The sequence below is a fragment of the Hyla sarda genome, chromosome 4 (genome assembly GCF_029499605.1).
Source record: "Hyla sarda isolate aHylSar1 chromosome 4, aHylSar1.hap1, whole genome shotgun sequence".
In the NCBI taxonomy this organism is placed as follows: Eukaryota; Metazoa; Chordata; class Amphibia; order Anura; family Hylidae; genus Hyla; species Hyla sarda.
The window spans coordinates 364,488,850-364,504,898 of NC_079192.1; the positions used below are offsets into that span (position 1 = coordinate 364,488,850).

The window sequence follows — 16,049 nt, forward strand, 5'->3', positions numbered from 1 at the left end:
ATAAAAAAATCAGACATTTCAATGGTCTCCTCATGCATCCGCCAATTCCAGGCTGTGTCATTCAGGCAATATATGGTTTACTGATGCCGCTGCTGGGCCTGGGTCTGGGAATTTCACATTTTCTCAAAGGTAGCACCCGCTATCCAAAATCTTCTTCAAAAATTGTCGTGTTTTTTGGGGGGGATTGTGAAGCCCTGGTGTGTACTCATGCATCAGCCAACTCCAGGCTGTGTCATTCAGGCAATATATGGTTTACTGATGCCGCTGCTGGGCCTGGGTCTGGGAATTTCACATTTTCTTATAGGTAGCACCCACTATCCAAAATCTTCTTCAAAAATTGTCGTGTTTTTTGGGGGGGATTGTGAAGTCCTGGTGTGTACTCATGCATCAGCCAACTCCAGGCTGTGTCATTCAGGCAATATATGGTTTACTGATGCCGCTGCTGGGCCTGGGTCTGGGAATTTCACATTTTCTCATAGGTAGCACCCACTATCCAAAATCTTCTTCAAAAATTTCTAAAATTGTTGTGTTTTTTGGGGGGGATTGTGAAGCCCTGGTGTGTACTCATGCATCAGCTGTGTCATTCAGGCAATACATGGTTTACTGATGCCGCTGCTGGCCCTGGGTCTGGGGATTTCAAATTTTCTCATAGGTAGCAACCGCTATCCAAAATCTTCTTCAAAAATTTCTAAAATGGTTGCATTTTTGGGGGGGGGGGATTGTGAAGCCCTGGTGTGAACTCATGCATCAGCCAACTCCAGGCTGTGTCATTCAGGCAATATATGGTTTACTGATGCCACTGCTGGGCCTGGGTCTGGAAATTTCACATTTTCTCATAGGTAGCACCCACAATCCAAAATCTTCTTCAAAAATTTCTAAAATTGTTGTGTTTTTTGGGGGGATTGTGAAGCCCTGGTGTGTACTCATGCATCAGCCAACTCCAGACTGTGTCATTCAGGCAATATATGGTTTACTGATGCCGCTGCTGGGTCTGGGGATTTCACATTTTCTCATAGGTAGCACCCACTATCCAAAATCTTCTTCAAAAATGTAAAAAATTGTTGTGTTTTTTTGGGGGGATTGTGAAGCCCTGGTGTGTACTCATGCATCAGCTGTGTCATTCAGGCAATACATGGTTTACTGACGCCGCTTATGGGCCTGGGTCTGGGAATTTCAAATGTTCTCATAGGTAGCAACCCCTATCCAAAATCTTCTTCAAAAATTTCTAAAATGGTTGCATTTTTTGGGGGGGATTGTGAAGCCCTGGTGTGTACTCATGCATCAGCCAACTCCAAGCTGTGTTATTCAGGCAATATATGGTTTACTGATGCCGCTGCTGGGTCTGGGAATTTCAAATTTTCTCATAGGTAGCACCTGCTATCCAAAATCTTCTTCAAAAATGTCTAAAATTGTTGTGTTTTTTGGGGGGGATTGTGAAGCCCTTGTGTGTACTCATGCATCAGCCAACTCCAGGCTGTGTCATTCAGGCAACATATGGTTTACTGATGCCGCTGCTGGGCCTGGGAATTTCACATTTTCTCATAGGTAGCACCCGCTATCCAAAATCTTCTTCAAAAATTTCAAAAATTGTTGTGTTTTTTGGGGGGGATTGTGAAGCCCTGGTGTGTACTCATGCATCAGCTGTGTCATTCAGGCAATACATGGTTTACTGATTCCGCTTATGGGCCTGGGTCTGGGAATTTCAAATGTTCTCATAGGTAGCAACCGCTATCCAAAATCTTCTTCAAAAATTTCGAAAATTGTTGCATTTTTTGGGGGGGATTGTGAAGCCCTGGTGTGTACTCATGCATCAGCCAACTCCAAGCTGTGTCATTCAGGCAATATATGGTTTATTGATGCCACTGCTGGGTCTGGGTCTGGGAATTTCAAATTTTCTCATAGGTAGCACCCACTATCCAAAATCTTCTTCAAAAATGTCTAAAATTGTTGTGTTTTTTGGGGGGGATTGTGAAGCCCTGGTGTGTTCTTGTGCATCAGCCAACTCCAGGCTGTGTCATTCAGGCAATATATGGTTTACTGATCCCGCTGGGCCTGGGTCTGGGAAATTCAAATTTTATCATAGGTTGCACCCGCTATCCAAAATCTTCGGTTTAAATTTCTAAATTAATCTTTTAATCTTAGGGATTGTGAAGGCCTAGTGCCCACTCATGCTGCTAACACCTCCACGCTGTGTCATTCAGCCTCTATATGGTCTCCTCATGCTGCCAACACCTCCACGCTGTGTCATTCAGCCACTATATGGTCTCCTCATGCTGCCAACACCTCCACGCTGTGTCATTCAGCCACTATATGGTCTCCTCGTGCTGCCAACACCTCCACGCTGTGTCATTTAGCCACTATATGGTGTCCTCATGCTGCCAACACCTCCACACTGTGTCATTCAGCCACTATATGGTGTCCCCATGCTGCCAACACCTCCACGCTGTGTCATTCAGCCACTATATGATGTCCTCATGTTTCAGCCTTATCCAACCTGTGTCATTCAGCCACTATATGGTGTCCTCATGCTGCTAACACCTCTACGCTGTGCCATTCAGCCACTATATGGTATCCTCATGCTGCCAACACTTCCACGCTGTGTCATTCAGCCACTATATGGTCTCCTCACACTGATGCCACCACCAGGCTCTGTCATTGTGCTGCTGTGCGGCAGTGATTCTAAAAGTGATGCCGGTAATCTGCATGTTATTCTGAATAACAGTATTATTTCACTACCCCAGCACACTCCATATGCGTTTTAGAACACAGTAAAGTGTTATATACCCCTATTGAGGCTGTCTGTAGGCTAGAAATAGCCTTTTTTTAAATAGATTTGCCGCAAAAAAATTCGGATTGGTGCAAACTTTTTCGGAAAATTCAGCGAATCGGCCGAATTTAATTTTTTTTAAGTTCGCTCATCTCTAGTTTTAATCGTATGGACCTACAGAATAAAGATCATGGGGGCGATTTATAAAAACCTGTGCAGAGGCCTCGGAAAAATGAAAGATGTGATCTGATTGGTTGCTATGGGCAACTGGTCAACCTTTCCTCTGACAGGTTTTATAAAATCTCCCCCAGTGTGTCATTTTTACCAAAAAATTAAAGTCGTAGACACAAGAGCACCCAAAAGTAACACAATTATGTTTTTGTTTGGTTTTTATAATTTTATCCCACAAATATTTTTTGGAGGGAGTTTACCATAGATTTTGTGGCAAACTGAGTGATACAAGGAACAATGAGCCAGCATCCTGGGTTTCAGGAGGGCACTTGTTTTAGCATATGATAATTTTACATTATGGCTCCTCCATTGTTCAGAGCTGTTTGGTTTATCGGTATATGAGACCATTATTTCTCAGGTTGTATCTATTATTGTTTATATTATGGTGATGTACTAGCTCTGTTACTTCAATAAGTATTTTGTTGGAGTATACTATAATGCGGGCTGATATTTGGTACAGTACAGGAGATAGGGATTATCCAGGTTCTCTGGGGGGAGTCCAAGGGGCTTCTCCCTGTTGTGGGATGGCATATGGGCCTTTTTATATGTCTGTTTACCTAAGATATGTTGTGTAATATATCAATAGAGAGTGTTACTTTTTTCCAAATTTGGGTGTGTGCTACATGGTGTATTCTTTTTCTTGTTGTAAAATGAGTGATGTCATTACAAATAATAATTGGTGGCGCAAAAAACAAGGAGGGGGGTTGGCTTCTGCTTTGCCTATATACATGGGGGAGAATTGTGGTCTGCGTCTGGTTATTTACATGGGGCGGGTTGTATAAATATGAGGGGTTGGTATAATAGGCAGAAAAGTTAGCATAACAGCATAGTAAGGAGGCAGTTCAGTGTGTTTATGTGGGTTTGGTATAGTTAGGGGGATGGACATTGCCATCCTTCCAAGTACACCAAAGTCTCAAACGCACTGCACCCCCCTCTTGCGTTCAATAGCAACTATTCAGATACATACTCACTGTATTATTCCACAACAGCCTTCCTGCCTCCAAGTCCCAGCAGCCTGCCAGCCAGCCACAATAGCTTGCCGGCTGGTTTTTGTGTATTTATAATGTATATTGCACTTGTTTATATCTTTCTGGTTCTTTTGTGTGTAAAGATTCTGTAATTAAACAGTGCTCAGAAGATGGAATTTGTAATCTGATATGTAGGAGTGGGGCATAAGGTGTGGTTTGGGCGGTAATAGGGGCAGGACAGAGGTGGGGCCAGGGGTAGAGTCTCACTGGGGGCCCTTACTTTAATCAGTCTGGGGGCCCTGAGTCGTGTCAGTCCACCCCTGCAGACCCTTTGGAAAATATTGTTACATTAAAAGTGAATGCAGTAAGTACAAGGCAATGCTAAAAATGCCTTTAAAAGTGTCCACAGACTTTAAGAATGAAAAGGAGATAGATTTGGTGGAGCATTTATCTTTTAGTCAGACACTGAGGCCGAGCCCAATAATTTTAATGTCTGATTGAATTTCTAACGTCAAGGCAATTTTTTTCAGTTTTGTCAAAATCCATTTGTAGACTATGCAATGCATTATCATTGTGTACAAAACCATAATATTTGTTACAATTTGAGATATATATATATATATATATATATATATATATATATATATATATATATATATATTGAAATTTAAGTAGTTAATTTGTTTTCCATTAGTCTTACAGCAGCACAATGATGGGGTGTGTATCTTCGCCCCTGTGAGCTGCAGGACCCAGAAATTTTTAATGAAAATAAAAACACGCCCCTCTGGGCATAAAAAACCCCACAGAACAGCCCCCCCCCCCTCGAGTTTATTATATAGTACAGACTTAGATACAGGCAAAAAAAGGAAAAAAATATTTTTGGTAGGGAGCCTTGTGCTGTTGTCAGTCTAAGGGAAAACAAATTAACTACTTAAATTTCAATTTCCCTGTTGTCTGACCAGCAGCACAATGATGGGGATTTACATAGTACCCAAAAAAGGGTGGGATTTAAGTATTAGCCATGTTAATAATAGATCTTGCGAAAGCAAAGTCAGGAGAAGAGGAACAGTCCATCTTATAATGCTTGAAGAATGTAGACGGAGTGCTCCAAGAGGCACTCTGACAAATATGCTCTAAGGAAACTGAGCCTCGCTCAGCTTTAGAGATGGATAGAGCTCTAGTGGAATGGGCTGTGAACCTTGGAGGTTCCAGATTAGCCACAGTATAAGCATCCTTGATACATTCACATATCCAATGCCCCAATGTGGGCTTGGAAGTTTTTTTCACCTTATTTGAGCCATGGAAAACTACAAACAAGTTCTCATCCTTTTGAAAGAGAGCAGTTCTTTCAATATAAACCTGAAGAGCCCTTATAAGGTCAAGGCTGTTAAGATGACTTTCTTCACCTAGGGAGGAATCAGGAACATATCTCGGTAAGGAAATCAACTGATTTCTGTTGGAAAAAGATGAAACTTTAGGGAAAAAATCAGGTAAGTACCTTAAGAGGACCTTGTCCGATAGGAACATCCTGTAGGGCTCAGCCGAGGAAAAAGCTTGCAGTTCTCCAAGTCTCTTGGCAGTGGTGATTGCAAGAAGGAAACAGACCTTCATAGAAAGATATTTGAGTCCCACATCCTGTAGGGGTTCAAAAGGAGGGAAACAAACATGTTTGAGAACAAGCCACAAGTCCCAAGAGGCAACAGGCTTAACAATTCTAGGACGCAGTCTAGAGATGGCTTTGATAAAACTGCCCACTTCAGGAACCTGGAAAAGTTTCCTTCCCAAAAAAGCTGACATAGCAGTAATTTGGACCTTCAGGGTATTAGGTGATAGACCTTTGTTGAATCCGTCCTGAAGGAATTCCAGAATTTGCGGTATCATGGGAGAGGAAGAGTCCTGCTGCCTAGCAGCACACCAACCAGCAAATAATTTCCTTATTCTGGCATATGATTAATTTCCTTATTCTGGCATATGATTTGGGAGAGTGTTTCCAATATACGGTCTGAAAAACCCTTGGCTTTTAAAATGGACCTGTCAATCTGCAAGCTGTCAGGCTGAGGGACGTTAAGTTGTGGCATAGTTGGTTGCCCTGGGCTACCAGATTGTGCCTCAGAGGGAGTCTCCATAATGTCCCCTGACTCATCATCATGAGGAGGGAGAACCAGGATCTCTTCGGCCAGAATGGAATTATTGCTATTACCGAGGCTTGATCCTGTTTGACCTTCATTAATACCCTGGGTGTCATTGAGGTTGGCGGAAAGATGTATGCCAGTCTGAAGTCCCACAGTATGGACATTGCGTCCAGAGCCCAAGGTTGGTCCTCCAAATAGAGGGAGCAAAACCGTGGTAGTTTCTTGTTGAATCTGGTCGCCATCAGGTCGCTCTCCGGAAGACCCTAAAGTTGGCATAACTGCTGAAACACTTGTGGGCATAGGGACCATTTGCCTGGAATTGAGCTCAGACGGCTCAGGCGATCCGACAAGGTATTCTGGACTCCTCTGATATGAACCGCGGATAACCTTGTTACCCTTGTTTCCGCCCACTTGAAGATCTTCTCCACGTCCTGAAGAAGTGCCTGAGATCTGGTACCTCCCTGCTTGTTGATGTAGAACACTGAAGCCATATTGTCCGTCTGGACACGGACCGTTGTTCCGAAAAAGAGATGTTCGAACTTCTTGAGGGCATAAAATATCGCTCTTAGCTCTCTGGCATTGGAAGACAGGCTCATCTCTTCTGGACTCCATGTTCCTGAAATCGTTAAATCTGACGTATGAGCTCCCCATCCGGAGGCATCGGTGGTAATAATTGTCCAAACCATCTCTTGGGTTGGCCCACCGATGGAGAGATTTTCTGATGATAGTTGACAGAACATGTAGAGAGTTCAAACCTGGGATAGTCCGGTTCCAGATGCGTAAGACCTCTGATTGTAAGGGTCTGATGTGCCATAGAGCCCAAGGAACTGCTTCCGCTGCTGATGATAATAGCCCCAGGAAACTCATTGGAGTTCTGAGGGGGACCTGGCGAGGTGTTCTCAGGAAGCGATATCCTCTCAGGATACGGTCCTTCCTGGGTACAGAGAGGTACAATTTCATCTCCACAGAGTCTATGATGAACCCGAGGAATTGTTTGGTTGTGGTCGGGGTCAAATCTGATTTGTCTCAATTGACCAAGCAGCCCAAGCTCTGGAGTAAATCCAGGGTAATCTGGACATGTTCCAGGAGAATCAATCTTGTTCTGGCTATAAGAAGCCAGTCATCCAGGTATGGGATTACTCTTATCCCTGATAACCTAAGAACCGTCATCATGGAGGACACCACTTTGGTGAACATGAATGGAGCAGAGGTGATCCCAAATGGGAGGACCTTGAACTGCAGATGGAACAGAATCCCTCGGATCCTGACCGCAATCCCGAGGAACTTCCTGTAATCCTGATGGATTGGAATATGGAAGTAGGCATCCTTCAGGTCCAAGGATGCCATGTATTCTCATTTGGAGAGAAGAGGTCTAATTGATCTGATAGTCTCCATCTTGAACTTTCTTTTTTGAAAGTGACGGCTCAAATATCTTAAGTCTATTATAAGACGGTGTTTTCCTGAAGGCTTGGGTACAAGGAAAACCAGGGAGTATACACCTTTGGCCTTCTTCCGAGGGGGGAACAGGCTCAAGTGCGGTCAGGGAAATTAGCTCTAGAATAGAGCTTTCTAGCATTACTTGCTTTGGTTCTTGAAGAATCGCGAATATCAGAAATTTTTCTGAGGGCAGTGTAGTTAGGGGGAGAGAATAACCGTTTTTTATTATCTCTAACACCCAAGGATCTTTGATCCTCTGTGCCCAAACTGGAAAAAATAAAGCAAGTCGGCTGCCTACTGGAGTAACGACCCCGTCAAAAAGGTTGCTTCTTCTGTTCAGAAGCACCCTTATTCTGATTACCCCTTCTAGAGGTCCTAGACCCCCTGCCACGAGTAGAATATCTACTCTGTCTACTTCTTCTGGGAGGAGAATACTTCCTAGTGTATCTCATAGAAGAATTAGGGGTAAGGGGCAAGGATTTCCCCTTTCTTTCTGACAACTCCTCCATTAGAGTATCCAACTCTGAGCCAAAGAGTTTGCCAGGGGTAAAAAGCATGTTACAAATTTGTGTCTTGGAATAGTTATCTCCCGGCCAGGGACGGAGCCAAAGGGCTCTTCTGCCCGTAGTGGAAAGCCCCATGGTCTTAGCACCGATCTTTACTTGTTGGGAAGAGGAGTAACACAGAAAGTCAATTGCCAAATTAATTTTCCCAAATGATTCTCAGCCTATACAAATTTTAATAATTTCTGTGTCTTATCCGGTGGAAAGAAATTCTTGGAGGTGTCCTCAATGATGTCCTCATCCAAGGAATCGGCCACGGATTCCCTGTCCTCACCATCATCTACTTCCATAGGAGCAGGAGAGGGATGGCTGTAGCGAGAACGCTTTCTGGGAGCGAGAAAGGAATCTTTAACCCCTTAAGGACCGGGGTTTTTTCCGTTTTTGCATTTTCGTTTTTTGCTCCTTGCCTTTAAAAAATCATAACTCTTTCAATTTTGCACCTAAATATCCATATGATGGCTTATTTTTTGCGCCACCAATTCTACTTTGTAATGACGTCAGTCATTTTGCCCAAAAATCTATGGTGAAACAGAAAAAAAAATCATTGTGCGACAAAATTGAAAAAAAAAAACGCTGTTTTGTAACTTTTGGGGGCTTCCGTTTCCCCTTATCTTTATTCTGTAGGTCCATACGACCCACCAGAATCTCTTGAAGACATCTAGAGAGAGAGAGAAAAATATTTTTTTTCTCTAATTAAAAACTAGAAAAAAGACACAAAAAAACCTGGAAAAAAGCGAGGTTATATCCAGGAACACACACCGTAAACTACGTGAAAATAAGGATACAGAAGCACACTGACAACGAAGTGCACCAGCAAAATGTGTCAAGGCAAGCTGCAGACTACGAAGAGATAGAGCTGCAGGCTTACCAGCTTCTTATAGTGTCTCCACTAGGAAGACACACCCCCTCCAGGAAGTTGCAACTTACTTCTAAGGGAAGGGACAAACTTGATAAAAAAAAGAGCTTTCAACAACTATGCTGACTGATAGAACAATTTTCTGCTAAGGCAAGAAGTACTTTTCTCTTTTTTTTTTAAGAAAAAAAGCCCAGCAAGGCAGGAGCGATCATGTAAGCATCAAATGACCGCAACCCCACCCATCAGCTTGGTAAATACAGCGTGCGAGCAGCGCACGCGCCCTAATGCTGGACAAAAGCGCTTCTGGAGAGACAGCAAGAAACATGCACGTGGCTCCAACGCGGGAGCCCAGGACGCGCCGCCGGCGCCGCTACACAGGTGAACTCTAGAGAGAGAACATAGTTCTCCAGACTGAAAAAAAGCAATATAGCTCAAGAATCCCTAATTTCTCCCCCCCCCCCCCCCCCCAAAAAAAAAAAAAAAAAAGCAAGGAAGGAGAAATAATATAAGGGACAATTTACGGACAGATGATTCTGTACGACCTAGGTCCTGCTCACAGGACAGAAAAAACTTGAGGGGGGGGGCTGTTCTGTGGGGGTGTTTATGCCCAGAGGGGCGTGTTTTTATTTTCATTAAAAATTCCTGTGTCCTGCAGCTCACAGGGGCGGAGATACACACACCATCATTGTGCTGCTGGTCAGACGACAGGGAAATATATATATGCAATGATAAGTTTGGTCACTTTGTCACCTCTGATTTAGTTAAACAGTATACAACCACTAATGCCTTCTGAAATCTTTTGATGTGGATTCTAAACTAATCAATATTTTCTCCCTAATCTTTTGTGAAGACAAAAATAGACACAAATCCAATATGAAGATTGAAGGTCGCACTCACGTAGTCAGGTACAAAAGCTTGACGCTGTATTTATTTCGGCAGTGCAGTAAAATCAAACAGCATGTCAGGACTTGACTTGTGAATCAGTTCATACTGTGGGTAACAGCTGTTGCGCGTGCGCAAGCAGGGTCTGATGAAGCGTGCTTGCGCACGCGCAACAGCTGTTACCCACAGTATGAACTGATCCACAAGTCGCGTCCTGACATGCTGTTTGATTTTACTGCACTGCCGAAATAAATACAGCATCAAGCTTTTGTACCTGACTACGTGAGTGCGACCTTCATTCTTCATATTGGATTTGCACATGAACTTTGTTCTTTGAGGTAACGCACCGCTACAAAGGTACTGTGTGAACGCTTACATTTTCCAAGGCTGCATGGAGTAGCTGGTTGACTAATTATCCACAATAAGAGCCAGAGGTAAGAAGGGGAAGGTGCTGACCATTCTCTTAACCTGTGAAATACAAAAATAGACACACTTTGTATGCAATAATATTAATCATTAGCAATAATGCTATATATTATTATTATTATTACTAAAGCATTTCCATTTAAAATTTTCTCAAGTAATTCACCAGACCCTTATGATCGTTTCACTAAGAAAGTGCTTCCACAAGGGGCGCCCCCTGAGGAAGCACTTTCGTAGCAAAACAATTGTTGGGGTCTGGTGGGTAAGGTCTGGCACCCTGAACATTACTTTGTCTCTTGCTTGTTGCATTTTGATCTTGGCACATAGGACTCGTACTATACTATGGTGCATGTTTTTGTATGGCCAGTTACTTAGTTACTATGGTCCATATGCGGCTGATTCATGTCTTATCCAATTAATATTCCCAGTTCCCTTACCTACCCATCTGTTGTATCCTGGTGCCTTTACTCTTTCTACTTATTTATCAAATTTCCTTTTGTGGATTTTATGTATTTTTCTAATAAAGTTAGTACATTAAAATTTTTCCTATTTGGTGTTGTGTGCACTAATTTATCTTCAAATTGAGTTGCTAGTTTGCAGAGCACATTTACTTACATCTTCAGTAAGATAACATTTTTCGGTGTATATAAATATGCAAACAGGGCAGGATATAACGTACTAACATACAGTTCAGAAACTGGAATCAAAATTAACAGCAGATATGAATAAATGAACAAGACTAGATATGGAATAAGTATACAGCAAAACCAGGAGATGTAGAGTATGAACAGATGAACTGAATGTCAAACACTAAACAGGTCAGGAAACAGAACACAGTTCACACTGGACACAGAACACTCAACAAAAACAGATACTAGTTCAGAGGACACAAACAAAGAACAAACTAGACTCCCCACTCCAAACATGGAGGGACATCAGTATCAAAGCCAAATAGACTCCTATCTAGTGGGCACACTCCACCGTGTGATCAGGATACTGGCCTAGAAGGAAACAGAAATATAATACACGGAACACTAGACTGACTCTAAACAGGAATACGAAATACTGAGCATGGGTACAAGCACAAGACTAACAGTGTAAACACAGACTAAGATAACAAGGTTAAAGGGTACCTTTCATAAAAAAAAGTTTGATATATTATAGATTATAGTATGCAGAAAAACTTTCCTATAATATGTTATTAAAAAATATGCTTCTTTCTATTTAATTTTCCACTTTGAAAAAATGACCACTAGAGGTCTCCTTACCAGTCTTTTTTTTATAGATTTCAGACTCATGCTGGAGTCCTAAATCTCAGACTGCAGCCGGAACACAGACAAGCTCAACACTGCTCCCTGGCCTTGTGGTTTTTTTTCAAAGTGGAAAATTAAATAGAAAGAAGCATATTTTTTAATAACATGCTATTGGAAAGTTATTCTGCATACATTAATCTATAATATATCAAAAGTTTTTTGATGAAAGGTACCCTTTAACCCCTTAACTCATTAAGGACCGGGGTTTTGCATTTTCGTTTTTTGCTCCTTGCCTTTAAAAAATCATAACTCTTTCAATTTTGCACCTAAAAATCCATATGATGGCTTATTTTTTGCGCCACCAATTCTACTTTGTAATGACGTCAGTCATTTTGCCCAAAAATCTACGGTGAAACGGGAAAAAAAATCATTTTTGCATTGATAGGACTTATTGATCGTGATGATATAAAAAGTGACCAAAAATGCACTATTTTGGATTTTTGGATTTTTTTTGCGCGCATGCCAGTGACCGTGCGGTTTAATTAATGATATATTTTTATAATTCGGACATTTTCGCACGCGGTGATACCATATATGTTTATTTTTATTTTTATTTACACTGTGTTTTTTTTTTTTGGAAAAGGGGGGTGATTCAAACTTTTAATAGGGGAGGAGTTAAATGATCTTTATTCACTTTTTTTTTCACTTTTTTTTGCAGTGTTATAGGTCCCATAGGGACCTATAACACTGCACACACTGATCTCCATCATTGATCACTGGTTTCTCATAAGAAACCAGTGATCAACGATTCTGGATCTCAGGCACTGAGCAGTCATTCGGCGATCGGACAGCGAGGAGGCAGGAAGGGGCCCTCCCGCTGTCCTGTCAGCTGTTCGGGATGCCGCGATTAGCCGCGGCTATCCCGAACAGCCCGACTGAGCTAGCCGGCCACTTTCACTTTTAGCCGCGCGGCTCAGGATTAATAGCGCGCGGCGCCGCGATCGGCGCTGCGCGCTATTAGAGGCGGGTCCCGGCTTCACTATGACGCCGGGCCCGCCATGATATGACGCGGGGTTACTGTGTAACCCCGCGTTATATCAGGAGAGCAGGACCAATGGCGTACCTGTACGCCCTTGGTCCTTAAGGGGTTAAGGACCCATGACGTACTGGTACGTCATGAGTCCGCTCCCGTTCTACAATGCAGGGCCTGCGGGGCCCCACGTCATAGCGGGTCAGGCCCGGCCTTTAACAACGGCCAGGACCCGTGGCTAAAAGCACACAGCACTGATCACGGTGCCACGTGCTATTAACCCTTTAGATGCGGCATTCAAAGTTGAACGCTGCATCTAAAGTGAAAGTAAACAATGCCGGTTAGCTCAGGGAGCTATTTGGGATCGCCGCGGTGAAATTGCGGCATCCCGAACAGCTTAAATGACAGCCGAAGGGTTCCTACCTTCCTCAATGCTATCCAACTGCCTAATAAAAGTTTGAATCACCCCCCTTTTCCCATTTAAAAAAAAAAACTGTGGAAATAAAAAGAAACATACAGTATGTGGTATTGCTGCGTGCGGAAATGTCAGAATTATAAAAATGTATAATTTAATAAACCGCACGGTCAATGGCGTAAGCGCAAAAATTTCCAAAGTCCAAATTAGTGTATTTTTGGTCACTTTTTATATCATGAAAAAATTTATAAAAAGTGATCAAAAAGTCAGATCAATATAAAAATGGTACCGCTAAAAACTTCAGATCACGGCGCCCCGTACGCGGAAAAATAAAAAAGTTATAGGGGTCAGAAGATGACAATTTAAAACGTATACATTTTCCTGTACTGTGTAGAAACGGAAGCCCCCAAAATTTATAAAATGGCGTTTTTTTTTCCAATTTTGTCTCACAATGATTTTTTTCCATTTCGCAGTAGATTTTTGGGTAAAATGACTGATCTCATTACAAAGTAGAATTGGTGGTGCAAAAAATAAGCCATCATATGGATTTTTAGGTGCAAAAAAAGAATTATGATTTTTTAAAGGTAAGGAGGAAAAAATGAAAATGCAAAAATGGAAAACCCCCGGGTCCTTAAGGGGTTAAAGCTGAACGGACATACACAATAAACCAAGCAGACTAAAATCTATATAATAACAAGAATCAAACCAAGGTTACAACTCAGAATATAAGCAGACAGTCATAGAAAAAGTGCATAATAAAACAGCCATAGTCAGAATAAAACTAATCAACAGCCATAGTCATAGTAAGAACTAATCACCAGCAGAGCTTGGGTTTTAAAACCACACCCAAGCTGTTATAGGCTAAGAGCATTAACTATTCCCTAGCCAGGGAGAATAGCACAGCAAACTTCCCAGACACAAATCCAGTTTGTAAAAAGACCCCAAAACAGAAAAATACAAAAACGAACATTACACATACATTACTTATTCACCCCTAGAGGATTCTCTTTGATTGATTTTATACATCATCTTGAGTCTCCTGGCTTAATAAATAGCTCCTTAAGGGATAATTCAATAAAATATTGGAGGGGCTCACTAGTCACAATCACCGGTCGGGGGATCAAGCTAGCCAGAAATGCACTGATACCCTCAGTACTCTGCAGGAACTCTGCATATCCTTTCCTCCTTGCATAATGTATTGTGACTATTGTTGCCCAAGTGGACTATTTTCTGGAGGATAATCTTAGTTCATCATCATGTTTTGTTTTGCTCCTGATGATAAACTAAAGATACAGTGTTGCAAAACCTAGATGAGACAACAAAAGAGAGAGAAAAACTTTGATGCAGCTTACCCTTCTGTAGTCTATATCACAGGCAGACCATAGCTCCATGTGCACGGAATACACTGGTGCAGCCACAATATGTTGCAAGACAAATAGAGAAAACCTGAAGGAGGAAGTCCAAACAGGAGGGGTATCGAGCACTCAATGGATTATATAAAAATATAAATCTTTATTTAATGCATAACGATAAAAATGTCCAGACGGACTATGTATTTAAAACACTGATGCCTTATGAAAACCTTTTTCAAGGTGCACTTGAAAAAGGCTGACACACTTTTATACATTTGGCATAATCTTAGACTAAAGTCAAAGAAAAATGTAGCCAGCTCACCGCTTATGCTGCATTGTAATCAAGCACTTTGTCATTCTTGTCCAGAAGCCAGGAGATCGTTGAGCCGTTATCCTCGATATCGTAATGGAAAAAGGGAAAAATTCCAGCTCCCCGAAAAATTCTGAAAAATTCTGAAAAATTAAAAGTTAAAAATGTATTAGTCCATTTTAAAATTCAAACAAAAAAACACCCAGTGCGGATAAAACCCCCTCTGCACCGACGCGTTTCGGACTAGTCAGTCCTTAGTCATGGCAAAAAGGAGTATTAAGCTTGACTTATATACTTCATGCAATAAGAACTCATGGTTCAGAAAAACACATCCCACATTTGGATGTCGGCATCTGCCATCACTTCCTGGGAGGAGTAGCAAACCTTTTTTGAATGTTAACCCATTAGAGCAGGGTTAAAACTAGTGAAAATAAAACATGAACATTTGCTAAAAAAAGAAAAATGTTTGAAACCGAGAAAAAGAAGAAAAAAAAACAAATATTTGCAATAAATCCTATATAATAAGTCTAATAAATTATCAAATTATGCAACAAACATATTTAATAGAAGTACGAGAGGTCATTGCAGGAATTTAACCCTTGCAGGTAGCGGGAGTCTAGTCTTAGTATCCAAAAAGCTTCCCTCTTATACACTGCATGGGACCAGTCCCCTCCTCTTTGAGGACGGGGTACACGTTCAATTCCCGTCACCTGAATAGACCTTGAATCTCCCACATGAGCTTCCAAAATATGTCTACTCAACCCAGATATGGCACAAGAACCTCCAAAATCATTTTGTTTCACATGGAATTGTTCATAGAACCATTTTTCAGTGCAAATTGCTCAGTACACTACATGTGTAGTTTTGCAATTTATAATAGATTTAATATTGTATGTTTGACCATTTGCTGATGATTTAAATTGTTTAGTGCATGTCACATAATTACACAGGTTGCACCTCGGGCATTGGCAACTGTAATTGCCCACTGTATTTAACCAGCATTCTTTTTTATTTTCAGAATGACATGCAGATTACCGGTATTGCTTTCAGAATCACTGCCGCAGAGCGGCACACTGACAGAGCCTGGAGGTAGCATCAGTATGAGGAGACCATATAGTGGCTGAATGGCATAGTGTGGAGGTGTTGGCAGCATGAGGAGACCATATAGTGGCTGAATGAAAAATCTTGAATGAGGCTGAACCATGAGGAGACCATGTAGTGCCTGAATGACACAGCGTGGAGGTGTTGGCAACATGAGGAGACCATAAAGTGGCTAAATGACACAGTGTGGAGGTGTTGGCAGCAGGAGGAGACCATATAGTGGTTGAATGCCACAGTGTGGAGGTGTTCGCAGCATGAGGAGACAATATAGTGGCTGAATGACATAAAGTGGAGGTGTTGGCAGCATAAGGAGACCATATAGTGGCTGA

The 16,049-nt window shown here is 41.9% G+C and overlaps 1 protein-coding gene across 1 annotated transcript in view; it reads right to left on the reverse strand.

The window, feature by feature from the left end:
- Positions 1-14,364, reverse strand: part of LOC130267240 (uncharacterized) — a 73,598-nt gene extending 59,234 nt beyond the window's left edge. The window contains exons 1-2 of the mRNA XM_056516660.1: positions 14,310-14,364; positions 10,213-10,304 (exon numbers count right to left, since the gene is read on the reverse strand). The gene's annotated coding sequence lies outside the window, so the exon portion shown is untranslated. The remainder of the gene's footprint in view (positions 1-10,212; positions 10,305-14,309) is intronic.
- Between the last annotated feature and the right edge of the window lie 1,685 nt (positions 14,365-16,049).